An 18,669-nucleotide genomic window follows, 5' to 3' on the forward strand; every position below is an offset into this window, starting at 1 on the left:
AAATAGTGCTGAAGTGAAGAACTCTTGTAGGTCAAACCTGTCCCACCCACCATCCCCCTTCAATCCTGTATCCTTATCCCCATCAATTTTTTTAATTTATTTTTTTATTGAAGGATAATTGCTTTATAGAATTTTGTTGTTTTCTATCAAACCTCAACATGAATCATCCATAGGTGTGTGTGTATATATATATATATATATATATATATATATATAAGCATCCGTTCAGTGCCAGCCCCTGCAGAGACCCTGCCAAGCATGATAATCCTTGGGGGCAAGAACTCTGCCTATCTTGTTCGCAGCTATACCCCCAGGACCCAGAGCAGGGGCTGGCACAGAGACGTTCAATGAGCATTTGTTGGATGACAGAATAAACTCATTTTGTTCTCACAAGCACCTGAGAGGCAGACACTGTCACTCCCATTTTCTAGATGAAGAAAATGAAGCTCAGAGAAGGGAAGTGAGTAGCCTGCTTTCCTGGAATTCAAACTGGAGCCTGGGTTTGCTCCTCGCCAAGCACTAGAGACAGGGGAAAACTGAGCTTTGAGGCCAATCGTTTCCCTTCTCTGAGCCTCACTTTCCTCATCTGTGAAATGGGACTATATTTACATGTTGGGGATGATTAAGTCCATCTGTGCAAAGTCAAATGTCAGACAAATGTATGCTCCTTTCATCCTTCTCCTCCTTGAGTTAGCCCTGATAGTCTAAACTTCCACACAGCCACACCTGGGACACATGAGGATTGCAAGTCTCCCTTCTTTCTGTACAACACGAAGGAGGTGTATTTGTCTGCTGGGGCTGCTGCAACAAAGTGCCGAAGCGGCTTAAAAGAACAGGAATTTATTGTCTCACAGCTCTGGAGACTAGCAGTCTGAAATCAAGATGCTGGCAGGGCCACACTCTCTCTGAAGGCTCTGGGGGTGAGTCCTTCTTCGCCTCTTCCTGCTTCTGGGGCTTGCCGGTGATCCTGGCAGTCCTTGTCATATAGACACATCACTCCAGTCTCTCCCTCTGTCTTCACACAGCAGTCTTTCCCGTCCCTTCTCCCCGTCTTCACATGGCGTTGTCCTCTCTGGGTCTGTCTCCTCCTTATGATGACACCAGCCACACTGGATTTAGGGTCCACCCTACTCCACTATGACCTAATCTTAACTAATTGCATCTGCAAAGACTTTGTTTCAAAAAAAAAAAAAAAAAATCCAAAGCTAAGGTTTCAGGAAGAGCGTAAACTTTGGGGGTGGGGAACACTATTCAACCCACTACAAGAGGTGTACTAGAAAAGGTGGGGGGTTTGGAGACCTGCAGGAAGGGCTTCAGATTCTGCCTCTTTCACCAGGAGGCTGGACTGTAGATTGCTCTGAGTCTGGACTGTAGACTGCACCGAGTCTTGTTTCTTACCATGTAGAGTGACGACAGCAACTCTGACCTCCCAGGGATGTTGAAAGGAAAAGATGAAGTGGGGCTTGACAGCAGTGTCGGGCAGAAGACCCCAGCATCTCACTGTGGCCTCACGGCCCGGGCTGGCCCTCCTGCCCACGTGGCCTTCCTCGGGATTGTCCTGGCTTGGCCTGTCATCTTCCTGACCCAGTGATCCGAGCAGATCACTGGACGACAGTGTTCTGCTCCTCACTGCTCTGTTCCTCAGAGCCTCTGTTATCTGATCAAACAGGTGAGAGGCCTGCATCAGATGATCTCGAAGGTTCCATTGGAAGCCAACATTCACAGTGCCTTGATATCTCCTTACAAAATGCTAAAGTCGTCTGGAATTCTGTAGAGCCATGGCTGGTCAGAGAAGGAGTCCTAGGGAAAGGAATGAGGTTTCTAGGACCTTCCAGCTGCCCCCTCTCACCAGGTCCCCCGAGGCCCATCAGGCCACGAAGGCAGCAGACTTCCCAAGCCAGTGAGCCTCTGCCTGTGAGGAGCCCACAGACATTCACCCAGAGCCCCCTGGGTTGGCTGCTTCTGACCTCGGCAGCAGCCCCAGCCCCAGCCCTGGAGGACAGGGAGCTGTGGACACAGCAGTGAATGCCAGCTCCATCATGGACTCCCTAGGGGACCTGGGCCTGGTACCGTACCTCAGTTTCCCCGCCTGCAAAATGGAGATGCACCTACCGCCAGAGTGGGCAGGAGAATGAAAGATGACATGGAGAAGGAGCTGCGTAACCTCCGGGGCATTGTAAGGAAGTCTATCCCTGTGGCCTTCAGCATGGCCTTGCCCTCTGTCTTCTGGGCCCATCACTGCCTCCCCAGCCTTATTCTCAGACTTAGGCCCCTCTGGAATGAAGCATGCTGGGAAGAAAGGCCGTGGACTCCCAGCAAGTTAGAATAGTGACAGCAACCAGCCCCACTGATGTGCCAGCTAATAGGAGGAGGGGGGAGGCTAAGTAACAGAAGGCCTCCTGTGTGCCAGGCACTGGGCCGTATGCACCTGCTCATTTCATCCTGATGGCCTCACTCTGGAGCCATTGGTGCTATTCCCATTTTACAGATGGGGACACTGAGGGCATCTGCTGAGGAAATTGAGGCAGTATCTGCTGGAGAAAACTTACGGGGTTGTTGTGAGTATGATAACAATAATAATATTTAATAAACATCACCCTCATCATCACCATCATTATTATCAAGTGCTTCCTTATCTTACTTATTTATCAAGTATAGCCTCTATGCTAATTGATTCCATGGTTCTCTCTTGATCCTTAAATTAATCCTAGGAGGTTGGCATTATTTTAGGGGGGGCAGCAGAGGCTCAGAGAAGTCAAGTAACTTCCCCCAGGTCACAGAGCAAAGAGCCAAGCCAGAGTTTTCCAGCCCCAAAGCTGATGCTTTCCCCACTACAACTGTTTTCTCTCACCTGGTTGCTGCCTGCATAGGTGAGTGATGTCACATGGGTGGTACAGACTGCCCAAGCCAAGTGTGGCCAACACGGCAGCAGATGGGATAGGCCATCATCTGCATCCATGTTTTGTGAAACGTGTTCAGTCCACACTCTTAATTTCTACTTATTTTTTGGCCATACTCCATGTAGCATGTGGGATCTTATTTCCCTGATGAAGGATCAAACCCTATGCCCCATGTAACAGAAGTCTTAACCACTGGATCACCAGGAAAATTCTTTAATTTTTACTTTTTAATCATTGTAATGTGATACTTAGATAAGAGTAAGTGAGAACAAGTAAAAAATGTGGTCCATGCAAATGATAAAGCTTTCCTAAGCTCTCATCACCCAGCTTCCACGAGATGGCCCCTTTAGGTGGCCTGGCCCGTCCCATGCCCAGCACCCTGGGATCTGGGTTCAGCCCCAGTCTGCCTTGCAACTTTGTCTCTACTGGTCCTCTGGGTGCTCTACAGGGCCTGAGCACAGCCTACATGATGTGGCTGTAACTGTGGCTGTAGGCACAGGCCAGCTGACTGTATCCATGTTCTCTGCACCTGTCTTTCAGAGGCCTCCTCGCCCAGTAGAGGAACCTAATGCCATACACACTTGCCCCAGGCCTGGCTGCCTTCTGCTTCTTCTGAGCCTTCAGTTTATGTCCTGGCCTTTCCTTTATAGCTCAGCATGAAAAGAGCACAAGAGCTGAGCCCAACAGCCCTGGGTTAGTGTCCCGGTGGTGACCTCGGGTGCTTCTCCCTGAGCCTCAGTTCCTCAGGCATAAGGCAAATTTGGCAACATCTACTTCACAGATGGAGGAGGAAATGGCAACCCACTCCAGTGTTCTTGCCTGGAGAATCCCATGGACAGAGGAGCCTGGTGGGCTGCTGTCTATGGGGTCACACAGAGTCGGACACAACTGAAGCGACTTAGCAGCAGCAACTTCACAGAACTACTGTGAGAATGGTGATAATAACAACAAAGATAATAATATTTATCAAGGGTCTGACAAGGGCTAGCTCCATGCTAAGTGATTCCATGGCTCTCTTTGATCATTCATCACCTGGAGAGGTTGCTTTCATTGTCATCCTCATCTCACAGGTGAAGACGTAGTAACAAGTTTCTGGCACATAGGAGGCACTTGACAAGTACTAGCTCTGTCTCACAGCATTGTTTTTTTCATCAACTAAAGCAGCTACACTCAAGTCCTACGAGGGTACACAACCATTGTTCCCACTTGGGATATGCTTGCTGTGTCCAGCTTGCTGTGCAACTCCTGCTTGGCAAACATCACGTCCAGGCTGCTTCCTTGTTCTGAAATACACCATCCCCAGGCCAGCTTTAGCTGAACCTGTGAAGAGGGTGTGCTGGGATCAGGAGCCGTGGTCCCAGAGCCAGCCCTGCCAGCGTTTCTTTGAACTTTTCTGTACCGCAGTTGCTTTGTTTGTGTCTCAGAGCGGGGTAGCTGGAAAGGAGTGGCGGACAGTAGATGCTCCGAAACTGTCGGTCCACAGCCTCTCCATCCAGCTTAGTCATGTGAATGAGTCAGAGTTAAAGATCAAGCCCGAATCCCGACCAGCCCAATATACAGGAGAACCATAAACCCGGGAACCAACCAAGGGTCAGGTGTGGAGAGGAGGCATGGGCGCTGCTGATGGGGCTGAGCAGGCGCCCTGCCCCCACAGCGCAGCAGGTACGACCCTCTTTCCTGCCAGGAAGCACAGCCACCCCTTGTGTTCTGTTGCAGGAACTATCCTCAGTCTAGGTTTATGGTTCATCTCTTCATCCATTTTGTAACAAAACTCTTACTCCTTTTCTTCAATTAATCATGCTGTTGTTGGCATATGAGCCATTTTATAAATACGGGGATATCCCCCAAGTCCCTTTTTTTGGAATTGAGGTGATATGAATGGTGAATGAAAGAAGAACAGATGCAGGAAGTAAGTCACGTGAAGGGTAAAGACAGACCGAAGCATCATCCGCACACACCTGACTAACTTCCAGGTCCCTTCCCGGAGAAGTCTCCCAGGCCCCGAGGCCGTATCCGTCCTTTCTCCTCTGTTGCTTGTACCTGCTTCTTGTTCCATTCACCCTGGCCTGTCATTACGAACATTTGTTCCCACATCTGTTTACTGGTCTGTGAGGTCCTCTCGCACTGGGTTTTATCCCACTCATGTCTCTCATCCTGCGCAGGACCTGAATGGCGGGCTGGAGGGGGTGGGGGAAGAGGGCAAGAGAGGCTTCACGCAGGTGAAATGCTTGAGCTGGGTCTCCTGATAATTTCCTGAGCATTTATTAGATGCCAAGCGAGGTTTCCAAGAATGACATATTCAGAAAACATGTACCTAAAGGGCCTCCTACAGAGACAGGCATGTGATAGTCACTAAAGTGACAGCCATGGTTATAATAGGGAAACACTGGAGGCCACCTGCAGAAGATTACGTTCTGCCTCAGCCATGCAGAGGAAAACAACGCAGCTCTTAAAAAGAATAAACAGACCTCCGTGTGCTAACACAGAAAGGTGTCCATGATGTCACATTAAGTGAAAAAAGAAGTGACAGAAATGTAGCAGTGCCTGCAGCATGCTGGGCACTGTGTATAATATGTGATCTGTTTCTGTCAATACTACACATGTGCATGTTGCATGTACAGATCCATGTATATAGAAGTCCTATACATATATATGTGTGTGTGTGTGTGTATGAAGGATTTCCCCAAACTGTTAAGATTAATTAGTTCCAATCAAGAGCTAATAATGAAGATTAGGGAGAGCCTCCCCTTTTACTTTATGTAGTTTTGTATTGTTGAATAGCTTTACAACAAATGAGGGGCTTCCCTTGTAGCTCAGTTGGTAAAGGATCTGCCTGCAGTGCAGGAGACCTGGGTTCAAGCCCTGGGTTGGGAAGATCCCCTGGAGAAGGAAATGACAACCCACTCCAGTATCCTTGCCTGAAAAATCTCATGGACAGAGGAGCCTGGTGGGCTGCAGTCCATGGGGTGGCAAAGAGTCAGACAGGACTGAGCGACTAACACACACAACAAATGAACAACAATAAAGGAAAAAAGAGGTAAATGCTGTCATGAGTAATGAGTGCCCTGGGAAGAGTTCAGCTGACAAGCACAGTGACTCAGTAAAGCGGTCCAGCGATCTGGTCTCTTTGCCTCCATTGCCCCAGGACGGGCCTGATGAGTGCACAGCCTAGGTAGACAGAGTCTAATGAGGAGACCTTTGGCAAAGGCTCCAGAAACCAGGAAAACCAGGTGACTTAGCCTCCACTGAGGAGGGGTGTGACTGGTGACCCCTCTGGAGACATAGGGGTCATCTCAGATCCCTGAGTATTCGGAGGCTGAGCCTGTGCTGGAGCTGCGCCCTGTTCTCCCTGTGGGCCTTGAGATGGAGTCATGTGGACAAGACCCCATGCTCTCAGACCAGGAAGAGCCTTAGAAATCATCAAGCCCATTGCCACCTTGTCCTATTGATCTGGGACTGGACGGGAACCAAGTCCCTGAGACATTGTGAGATATCTGGGTAGGGGCAGAGCTGGCCAGAATGCAGACATCATGATGCTAAGTGGAAGACTTTCCAGGCTCCCTCAGAGCCTCCCAGGTGGGAGGGACATGGTGAGTAGAAACAGCATGGGTCTGAAAGACACACAGACCTGGTTCTAGACCTAGATGCCCACCCTCAAGACCCTAGAGCCTCAACAACCTCCTCAGGAAAATGGAGCCAATACTACCAAGCTGAGAGTGAGTGTGAGAATTGAAGACTTGGGACAAACAAGCCCCCAAGTTTAGTCGGACTTTATTTGTGGCATTCAGGGTGAGTGGTGTCTTTAAGAAGAGATGGGGATTTATGGATAGGGACAAGGGTAGTTGGAGATATGGACTCTGGTCTTTAGGGCTTGTGGCTTTATATATCTCAGAGAGTGAAATTGACACCAATCCAGGGGAAAAAAAGGTGGAGGGAGGTAGTAGTTAAGAACTCAGGTCTGGAGTAAGTCACTGATACAAATTCCAGTTTTCCTCATTTCTAATCATATGCCCTCTCTAGGCCTCACATTCTTCATCACAAAAATGAGGATAATAGTAATTCTAACCTTTCAGGATTATCATGAGGTTTCAATGAAATAATACAGGTAAATTACCTAGGACAGTGCCTGGCATTCTTTGGAGTTATAAGATAGAGGCACTCAAGGCCTTTCTACCTGAGAGGAAAGGATCCAGAGTTCCTAATGGACCTCAGGGCTATCGCTGGGAGAAGAGACCATCAGAAAGAGGAGGTATGTGGCTTTGGCAACCACAATGTGGAGTGGTGCAGAGGGCCAAGCCGTAAGAGTCAGACAGATCTGAGTTGAATACCAGCATCACTACCTTAGCTGTGTAGCTTTAAACAGGTTATTGCACTTCTCCAAGCCTCCGTTTCCTTATCCCCTCAAATGGATTTGTATACCTGTTCCTGCTCTACCAGAACATAGTAAAGTAAAGCTCCAGACTACTTTGCCTAAGGCTCACTCTCTCCATCTGCTTCCTCCCCAGCACATCGCTCCTGACCACCATCTCACAGTCTCCAGAACTGAGCTCTGGACTTGGAGTCTCAAAGACTTTCCTTCCAGACCCAGGGCATCACCTGTCTGGGTCATCCCACATGTGGGACTTTGAGCAAATCACTGTGCTTGGCAGAATCTCAGTTTCCATGTTTGGGTTGGGGAGATTCCTGCATCCTCACAAGATTGAGGCAATTTTGTGACAACTTAGTAACAACTAAGGCAATAAATGTGAACATATGTAAATGTGCTTTATCCACTACTTTCAGTAAATTTCACTGACTGAATCTTAAGTCTCTTTTTTTTTTATACCTACATTTAAGTCATTTTAAGAACAACTCAATCTTACTCTCCTTAACCAACTAATCACCTTGAAATTGAACATAGGAAGAGCACATACGTTGAATCAGGACCTGGTTTAGATTTTGGCTCTAACCCTGTAGCCTTGGGCAGGTCACTCCATCTCCCTGAGTCCCAGTTCTCTTAGCTATAAAGAGGCATTGAATTTATCTGAGGGAAACCAAAGCACTGTTTTGAAAAGACATCTGCTCTCCTGGGGCTTCCCTTGTGGCTCAGCTAGTAAAGAATCCACCTACAGCATAGGACACCTGGGTTCGATCCCTGGGTTGAGAAGATCCCCCGAAGAAAGGAAAAGCTACACACTCCAGTATTCTGGCCTGGAGAATTCCATGGACAGTATAGTCCATGGGGTCACAAAGAGTCGGACAAGACTGAGCGACTTTCACTTCACTTCACTTCTGCTCCCCCATGTCCACTGCAGTGTTATTTAGACATAGAAACAGCCTTAGTGTCCATAGATTGATGAAAGGATGAAGAAAAAATGAGACATACACATATATAGTAGAATATTATCCATAAAAAGAAGGAAATCCTACCATTTGTGACTACATGGATGGATCTTGAGGGCATGATGCTAAATGAAATAAATCTGATAAAGACAAACACTGTGTGATCTCATTTATGTGTGGAATCTAAAAAACCTTATCACAGATACAGAGAACAAACTGGTGGTTGCTAGGGGAGGTGAAGGTAGGCAAAATGGATAAAGGTGTTCGAAAGGTACAAACTTCCAGTTAGAAGATAAAGAAGTCCTGCACACGTGATATACAGTGTGGTGACTATAGCTAATACTACTGTTGTATATTTTTAAAGTTGCCAGGAGTAGATCTTAGCAAGTTGCTAAGAGTATATCTGTCAGCAAAGAGACATCACTTTGCCGACAAAGGTCCATAGAGTCAAAGCTATGATTTTTCCAGTAGTCATGTACAGGTGTGAGAGTTGGACCATAAAGAAGGCTGAGTGCCAAAGAACTGATGCTTTCAAACTATAGTGCTGGAGAAGACTCTTGAGAGTCCCTTGGACAGCAGGGTGATCAAATCAGTCAACCCTAAAGGAAGTCAACCATGAATATTCATTGGAAGGATTTATGCTGAAGCTGAAGCTCCAATACTTTAGCCTCCTGATGTGAAGAGATGACTCATTGGAAAAGACCTTGATGCTGGGAAAGATTCAGGGCAGGAGGAGAAGAGGGTGACAGAGGATTAGATGGTTGCATGGTATCACTGACTCAATGGACATGAGTCTGAGCAAAATCCAGGAGATAGTGAAGGACAGCAAAGCCTGGCAATGCTGCAGTCCAGGAGGCTGCAGAGTTGAAAATGACTGAGCAACTGAACAACAACAGGGAGTAGATCTTAAAATTTCTAATCACAAGAAAAAAATTGTAACTGGTGTGGTGTAAGTGATGTGGACAGTAACTAAACTTACTGCAGTAACCATTTTGCAATACATACAGATATCAAATCATTATATTGTACACCTAAAACTAATATGTCAATTAGAGACTGTTTTTTTTCAAAAGAGACATTAATAATACCTACTTCACAGGGTTATTGTGTGAATGATAATGACAACAATAGTAACAGCAGATGTAGGGGAGGGCAGGGACCTGGCCCCATGATCACCCACCAGATAGACCCACTCTGGAGAGGTAGACCAGACCCAGGCAGATGAAGGCATTTCCATCAAGCAGACTATTGTCTGCAAACACACCTGAAAACATTGCCATCACCTGTGCCTTAGCTGTAATTTGAGGTGAGAAAGGGAGCAGGCTTGGGGTCTGCCTGGCTAAAAGTGGGTTCCTGGGTAACCTTCTGCACAGTCTCTTCACAGACCAAAGCTTCCTCTTGAAGAAAGGTCTGGGGCTTTGCTGGGAGCATCTGTGGATGAGATATTTCAGGACAAGGAAGCAGCCAGGCATGTGCTTTGCCAAGTTGGACTCATAGTACAAGCTGGACATGTGAAGATGTCCCAGGTGGGAACAATGGCTGTGTACCCCAGCATGGCTTGAGCATAGCTGATTTAGTTTATGAACTTAGATAGTTGAAAAAACAAAAGCCGTAAAAAGGAACCGGCACTTGTCAAGTGCTTACTTTGTGCCAGAAACTCCTATTACTACATCTTCACCTGTGAAATGGGGATGACGATAAAACAATGGCAACCTCTCTCGGTTGATGAAGGATCAAGAAGAGCCATGGAATCACTTAGCTTGGAGCCCACACTCTGTAAGCCCCTGATAAACAGAAGCCCATATTTTCATAAAGCATAGCACAGCAGGGAGGGCGTTCACTGAGCCAGGGATCACAAGAGGGTGTGGGCACTTGAGAGCAAGGGATGGATTTTGGTTTGGAAGTGCTAAGTTGGAGGTGTCTGTAGGACAGCCAGGGAGGACATCCACTTGGCAGACATTGATATGAAGTCCAAGGCTCTGAGAAGAGGTGTGGACAGGAAATGTGGTCTTAAATCCTTGGCACCAAGATGGAGAAACTATGGGAGGGGCTAAGACACTGAGGTGATGGGTGATGTGGAGCAAGACGTGAAGAGAGCAGAGAATCCAAGGGGGTGATGGAGCACATTATGGGGAGCAGAGCATGGGCAGACTGCAAAGGATTCTGGGAACTTCAAAGGAGTCTGGGAAGGAGAAGCCAGGGAGTTAAGAAATGGTGGACTCTGGAAAACCAAGAGAAAAGAGAGGTTAAAGAAGAAGGAACTGGTAAACAGTGCAGATATAGCACACAGATCAAGAAAGCCAAGCTTAAAGCATGTGCTGCAGTATATACTTTCTCAGACCAGGGCAAGCCAGAAAGTGAGGCAGCAATTACTCCCAGCATTCACCACCAGCCCCCAGCGAGAGCAAGGCTAACCTCTAAAGCTCACATAAGAAATCCTAGGCATTAAAGGACCTCAAAGTGGAGCCCAAAGGCCCTCCAGAGGCAGTATAGATGTAGGAGGGCTGAATCCCTCTGCATGAGGCCCCACCACATCTCTAAACAGCCGTGAGCCTCCATTTCTTCATATGTGTAAAGGGGATAATATGCAAACTTTACATCAGGGTTGTAAGAATTGGATGACATCATTTTACAAGAGACTTGGTAGAGCGTGGCCACTCAACATAAGTTCATACCCTCACTCTTTATTTTGATATAAAAATGTCTATCCCTGATGATGATCCCAAATCAGTAAAAAGTTAAGTTCAAGTCAAATCTCCTCTTTTAGAAACACAGGGAATACTTGAGAAAGATTCACACTGTCACACCTGTCTTACTTTTGAAGACTTGGTGATGGGCTACCCCAGGCATGACCTCCAAGCTCCCCTTCAGCCCCCTCATCCCGTGCTCTCCCGAGAGAAGTGGCCATCTGTGAATGACCTCTCCATTCAGAGAACAGTGGGGAGCCTGCCTGGCCAGGCCAAAAGGCCCAATGGCTTGAGGGAGAGGGAAGAAAGCCATACAGAGCCTAACAGAGGCACTTGGGCGAGGACAAGTTTATGAAAGTAAGTTAAGTCATTCCTAAAATGACCTGTAAGATTCGGTTACAATGAACATTTACACCTACTACTGAGAAAGACACATTACACAGGTTATCTCAGCCATTACTCCCACCAACTTGTGAAGAAGGGACATGGAAACCAAAATTCTGTCCAAAAAAAGTGATTTACTCAAAGTCCCACAGATGACAGATGATGGCTCTGGGATTGGAAGGCGAGTCTGTGGACAGGAAGGAGAGCCCAGCTGGATTTGAGAAGCTAGGAAGGCAGTGGATGAAGGGAGGGAGCCATGGGCAATCTGATGTCTGGGTTTTACCCTAATAAATCCTGGTGGAGCAGGAATAAGCACAGGGAGGGGCTGGGACCTGACCACACAGCCACCTACTGTTGGTGGGACAGCTTTGCAGAGACAGACCAGACATCAGAGCAGATGGAGGTTTTCCATCTAGCAGACCGCCACCTGCAAACACACCTCCAAACGCTGCCATCACCTGTCCTGTCTGTTCCTTAGGGAGGGAGTCATGACAAGGAAGGAGGCGGGGTGGGAGCTGCCTGCCTGAGACTGAGCCCTACTGATATCTATGGTGGCTAGGAAGCCAGGAGCAACCTGCCCACCAATCAGGTGAATAGACAAGCTCTCCAGAGTAGGGAAGAGGTCAGAGCTCTCTGAGCTTCAGTTTCCTCTCTAGGGAAACAGAGATAAGAAAACTTACATTGAGACTTCCCAGGAGCTCCAGGGATTAAGACTTCTTCTTCCAGTGCAGAGGGTACAGGTTTGATCCCTGGTCAGAGAGTTAAGATCCCGCATGCCTCGCAGCCAAAAAAATTAGAACACAAAACAAAAACAATATTGTAAAAAATTCAATAAAGACTTTAAAAATGGTCCACTTCAAAAATATCTTTTAAAAATAATAATAATAAAAGTAAGAAAATTCACATCACAAGGTTTTCCCAAGAAATATGTAAGAGAACACATAAAGGGCACCTGGAGACTTCCTGGCGTAGAGCACGTGACTAGACCAGACTAAGTCGCCTCAGCCGTGTCCAACTCTGTGCAACCCCAGAGATGGCAGCCCACCAGGCTCCCCCGTCCCTGGGATTCTCCAGGCAAGAGCACTGGATTGGGTTGCCATTTCCTTCTCCAATGCGTGAAAGTGAAAAGTGAAAACGAAGTCACTCAGTCGTGTCCGACTCTATCACCCCATGGACTGCAGCCCACCAGGCTCCTCCATCCATGGAATTTTCCAGGCAGGAGTACTGCAGTGGGGTGCCATTGCCTTTTCCATAGAGCGCATGATTCTTCCTCTTACCTCATACTTGTCGAATGAGGAAACTGAGGCTCAGAGAGGGGCAGTGACTTGTCCACGGTCACATATCAAGTGAGCTTGTGATACAACCAAGACTGGAACCCAGATCTCCTGGCAGCCAGAGGCCCTGGCCCTTGACATTCTTCCCTCCTGGGTGGGGGTGATGCGTTAGATACAACACCCAACCCATTCAGACCACATTGGTAGAGCTGAAGTCTAGATCTGCCTCACACTTGTCTACCACCACAGCCACAGTCACAGGTGGTTACTGAATATTTGAAACATGGCTTTTCCCAAATGGGATGTGCTCTAAGTGTGAAAACACCAGATTTTGAAGATTTCTTTAATTTTAAGATATCTCATTAATTATTTTTATGCTGAACAGTTAATGTTGAAATAATACTTTGAATATATTACCTTAAATAAAATATAATTTTAAGTTCATGTTACCTAGACACATTACTTTTTTATTTGGTCTTGTGGCATCTTAGTTCCCCAACCAGGGATTGAGCCCTTTAGCAGTAGAAGTGCAGAAAGGCAGAGTCCTAACAATCGGGGGACCTCTGGAGAATTCCCACCCTCTACCTTTTTTAAGGTGGCTACTAGAAAATTTGCCCACCTTATACTGCTGTTGACCACACAAGTCTCAAATGTAGGAGGAGATGGGGTTGCCCCTATCTGTGCAGAATTCTAGACTGCACATCTCAAGAGGCATGAAGGCAGGGAGGGGCATATCCAGAGACAGCAGGGGCCACAGGAGGAGGCCACAGCTTGCACAACCCCAGGGGCATCTCTGACGTCACAGTCCAGTGGGGCTGTATTCAGTGACCCCATAAAGTATGTCACAGAAGGGACAGTTGAAAGACCTGGACTGGTTCCACCTGGAGAGAAGACTTAGAGAGGGGACCTGATCCCTGTCTCCAAATAGCAAAGGACAGTCACGGGGCCAAGGGAGCAGATGTGTTCCATGTGGCACGAAAGAGGAGAGCTGAGGTCTCAGGAAGAGCTCCAGGAACACAGACTTCTCCTCCCAGGCAGGCCAGGACTGTCCTCAACTGGACTGGATGGCCTCTTCCAGGGGTGCAGAGGGTGAAGAGAGCCTGGTGGATTTTTCTCAGAAGCTGTTTAGCATGCAAAGAAGAAATGTTCGATGACCTACAAAGAAATGTGTCATTATACCTGGAGGCTCTGAGGCACCTCTGGGCTGGGTGGCTGCGCCAGGGAAGTCAGGACAGAGGGATTCCTGGGCTTCCAGCCTAATAAACATAACACTACAATAACGGCTTATTGAGCACCTACTATGTACCAGCATCTACTATGTACACACATTATTACTTTCCCTCTTACCCACCCTGATGAGGTGGCTACTTCTTGCCCCATTAGGAGAGTAGGGAAGCTGAGGCTCAGAGAGGAATGGACAAGAGCCTTGTCTAAGGTTACACTGCCAGGGCGAGCTGGGATTTGAACCTGGTCTGGCTGACAGCAGTGCCCACAGTCATAGGGTGGCCTCCTTGGGGAGCCAGAGGGGCAAGGGCCAGTGGAGCCGGGGGACTGGCTCCTTGTTCACGGGAAGCCAGGGCCCCACTGGGCTCTCCAATTAGTGAGAGCAGAGAAATCAGAGGCAGCAACAAGCTCTGCTAATGAGCTGCCACATTAAACAATGAGTCACACTTCCATACGGTGCCGCTCCAGCCCTAACCCGGAACAAACAAGCTGTGAGAAACAGTTTACAAAACAGCGAGGTGTGACTGTCTCCCTGCTGCCGCCCGCCGCTGCCACCACCACCGGCACTGCAGCCACCGCCGAGCCCGCCGCCCACGGGCAGGCACAGGCGCAGAGACAGGCCGGGGAGCTCCCAGCCCGCCGTGGCTTCTGAGCTCAGAGGAATCCCCATCTCCTAGGGCACACCCCAAGGCACAGCTTCCCCTACCATTCTAGCCATCTCCAGAAACACCAGGGGCTCTGTCACTGGCCCACTCTGTGGCCCAAGGCAGATGACTTAATCTCTCTGGGTCTCAGTTCCTTTATCTGTATTTTGGGGGTAATAATAACATCCAGCTCATTTTCCAATTGTGGTGCTTCAGTGTGATCATCATGTGGACTGCCTGGCACCCAGTAGGTATGCAGTGAATCCTGGATCCTTCCTCTTCTTTCTCTGTGTAGGGAATCCAGCTCAGAGTCAACCTCACAGAAGTTAAGATGTTAAGTTGCTTGGTCATGTCCGACTCTGTGACCCCATGGACTGTAGCCTGCCAGGCTCCTCAGTCCATGGAATTTTCCAGGCAAGGATACTGGAGTGGGTTGCCATTTCCTTCTCCAGGGGATCTTCCTGACTCAGGGATTGAACCCGGGTCTCCCTCTTTACCATCTGAACCACAAGCACTTACATAACTTCACAGAAGGTTCCCAATAATAGGGACTGCTTTCCTTGTCCTACTCCATACTATACTTCTTTCTGTCTCTGGCTTACTCCCTCCTGAACCGTGGGGCGGAACTGCTCTACTCATTTCCACACGCACAGGTCCAGCACAGGTGAAGTTGAAGAGCAACAGGCTTTAGGGATAGATTATGCCTCTGGCAGTTAATAGCTGTGGGGTCCTGAGCAGCTATGGTAAGAACCATTCCTTGAACCCTACCCTGTGAAAGACAATGTGCCCAGTGCTGCATGTGCATTTTCTCATTTCAGGCAATGATGAGGGTTATCCCATCTCACAGGCGAGGAACTTGATTCTCAGAGCAGTAAGTAAATAGCTTGAGCTGGTGGCTTTGCAATGCATCGACTTGGCTCAGCTGGACTACATTTCCCAGAATTCCCTTTCCTCTGCAGTCCTGGTTAGAATCTTTTAATGGTTCTGCTTCTTTAATTGAACCCTGACTGATATACACGGCAAAGGTTCCATAGTACATAGCGATGGAGCTGGAATTCAAAATGTTTGTCTGTCACTCAGCTCTAGATTTTTAACTATTCTACTTGGTAACAATAGCTTCAATACTTATATAGTAACTATAAGCCAGTTTTATCTCATTTAATTCTCATAACAATGTTATAAGGTAGCTTTTATTATTATCTTTTCATTGTTACAAGTGAAGAAACTGAGGCACAGAGAGGTTAAATAATTTTTCCAATATCACACAACTAATAACTGAGTAATCTGAGAGTCAAAGCCAGAAGTTTGGTTACATAATCCATCTTTTTATCTATTATATTATTCTATATCTCAGCTCTACTATAACTCATTCTTTAAGTCCCAATTCTTCTCAATCTGTAAAATGGGGATAATCTTACTTAATATATAAGATTATAGTGATAATTAAATGTGAAAATATAATTATAGGGCTTCTGGGAAGATCAGACAACAGGGAGTGGATTTACCCTCTGTCTCGAGCAACTGAAAAGATAGATAAAGTAAATAAAACCACAGTTTTCAGACACTGAACATCAGGCAGCACAAAATAGCAATCCCTGAGAGAGGAGAAACTAATGAGGTGAGCCCTACGATTGCCAGCTTCTGCCTGGGGAGTGTTTCCAGGCTGCAGCACAGGGAGCAGGGTCCCAGCTGTCTCCTCGCTTTGAGGAGGCAGAGCAAGGAGTCTGGGGAGGCCAAAGCAACTAGAGTTCACAGGGCAGAGAACTGCAGAGAAGAGAGCTTCAACAATCTGAAGAGAGTTCCCCTCAAGCCTTCAACTGAATACTTAATAGCACTTGTATGTGAAGAAACTACCCAAGTTTGAGGAAAGAGCATCTCAAAGAAGCAAGGGAAACAATTTCCAAAGTACACACAAGACCTGGAATGGTTTGTATTCCTACCAACCAGAGTAGAAAGCCTCATAAATTGTGGGGCATCAAGTTGATTCCACAGAAGAGTATTGCTTCAGTAGTGGAAAAAAAGGTAATTGTCTTGCCTGATAAAGTTGAAAAGCAAGTCTCAGCAGCAATGAACTCTTTTTTAGTAACATGACTGCATCCTAGAACAAAGCTCAAGAATACTGAATATACAATGCTCAAATGGCCAGCACACAACAAGGTAAAATTCACATCTGGCATCCAGCAGAAAACTACCATGCATGCCAAAAAGCAGGAAAATGCAACCTACAATGAGGAGAAAAGTTAATCAATAGAAACAGACCGCCACATAACAGGAGATAGAATTAGTATACAAGGACATTAAAACAATATAACTATATCCCACATGCTCAGGAAGCTAGAGATTGATCATGTTAAATAGACACTAGGAAAAACAGCCCAAATTAAATTTCTAGAGATTAAAAAATGCAATGTTTGAAATATATATATACACAGGATGGGATTAACAGCAAATTTGATCACACAGGAAAAAAAGATTAGTAAATTCATAGACATAGCAATAGAAAGTATCTAAAATGAAACATAGAGAGGAAAAAAAACTTTTTAATGGACAGATTATCAATGAACTGTGGAACAACTCCAAGAGGAGTTACATCACATGTAATTGGAGTCCCCAGTAGGGCTTCCCTGATAGCTCAGTTGGTAAAGAATCTGCCTGCAATGCAGGAGACCCTAGTTCGATCCCTGGGTCGGGAAGATCCCCTGGGGAAGAGAGAGGCTACCACTCCAGTATTCTTGGGCTTACCTGTGGCTCAGCTGGTAAAGAATCTGCCTGTAATGCAGGAGACCTGGGTTCTATCTCTGGGTTGGGAAGATCCCCTTGAGAAGGGAAAGGCTACTCACCCCAGTATTCTGGTCTGGAGAATTCCATGGACTGTATAGTCCACAGGGTCACAAAGAGTTGGACACAGCTGAGTGACTTTCACTTTCATTTTTCAAAGGAAGAGGGGAGCAGGAGAACACCCAAGTAAATAATTTAAATTTTTCCAAATTTGATAAATACCATAAACCATGGATTCAAAAATCTCAATGAAAATCAAGCACAAGAAACATGAATAAAACTTTACCAATGAAAGTTTATTATTATAACTTTATAATAATAGAGTTGCTTAAAACGAGTGACAAAGAGAAAATCTGAAAAGCAGTCGAAGAAAAAGACATATGATATACCAGGGAATAAAGATAAGAATGACAGCAGACTTCCCATTGGAAAGAATTCAAGTCAGAAGACAGTGGTACAACTATCTTTATAGTACAGAAAGTAAAGACAATAATCAAACCAAATCCATTAATCTAGAATTCCATATCCAGTGAAAATTTATCTAAAAACAATGGTAAAATACTCTTTACAAAATGAAAAAAACTAATCACTAGCAGACCTGCACCGTAAGAAATATTATAGGAAGCCCTTGAAACAGAAGGGAAAATGATACCAGACGGAAATATGAAGCTACAGAAAAAAATGAAGACCTCTGCAAATGGTGAGTATGTGGGAAAATATCAAATACTTTTTGTGTGTAAAATGAGAAAACATAATTTATTGGTTTAAATTTAAACCAATACATAAACATAATTTATGGTTAAAACAAAGATATTTTTATATTATAAACCCAAAATACATAGAAATAAAATATGTGACAAAAATAGCATAAAAGCTGGGAGATGGGAGATCTCATACTGTCATAAGATCCCTTTTCCAAACAGGAAGTGGTATAATATTAACTGAAGGTAGAGTAGGATAAGTTAAAGATGTATACTATAAACCCCAAAGTAACCACTTTAAAAATACAGCTAATTAAGCCAGTAAGGGAAATGAAATTAAAAAAAAAAAATACCCAATCAGAAAAAGAAGGAAAAGGGATTGAAGAACACTGAGACAAACAGAAACCAAATACCAGAAGACAGATTTAAATTTATCATGTCAATAATCACACTAAATGTAAATGGTCTAAAAACCACAATTAAAAGATTATCAGACTGCTTATCTAAAGCAAGATCCAACCATGTATTGCCTGCAGAAACCCATTTATAAATTTAAATAAAGTATAAACTTAAATTCTGTAAAAGCTGGTAGAATTGCAAGGGAAATTGGAAAAATACACAATTATATTTGGAAATATTTCAATATCCCTTTCTCAATAAACAATACACCAAGAAGGCAGAAAATCAGTAAGGATACAGTAAATTAGAACAACCAATTTAGCCTAATTGACATTTATAAAAACTTCACCCAACAA

At 45.8% G+C, this 18,669-nt stretch overlaps 1 long non-coding RNA gene across 1 annotated transcript; it reads right to left on the minus strand.

Moving 5' to 3' along the window:
* Positions 1 to 785: 785 nt before the first annotated feature.
* On the minus strand, positions 786 to 13,983 carry LOC133244750 (uncharacterized). The gene is made up of 3 exons (XR_009735508.1): positions 11,974 to 13,983; positions 1,399 to 1,800; positions 786 to 1,088 (listed from the first exon to the last, which is right to left on the minus strand). It is a non-coding gene; the product is annotated as an uncharacterized LOC133244750 (long non-coding RNA).
* Positions 13,984 to 18,669: the final 4,686 nt, after the last annotated feature.

The sequence above is a fragment of the Bos javanicus genome, chromosome 3 (assembly GCF_032452875.1).
Source record: "Bos javanicus breed banteng chromosome 3, ARS-OSU_banteng_1.0, whole genome shotgun sequence".
Taxonomy (NCBI): domain Eukaryota; kingdom Metazoa; phylum Chordata; class Mammalia; order Artiodactyla; family Bovidae; genus Bos; species Bos javanicus.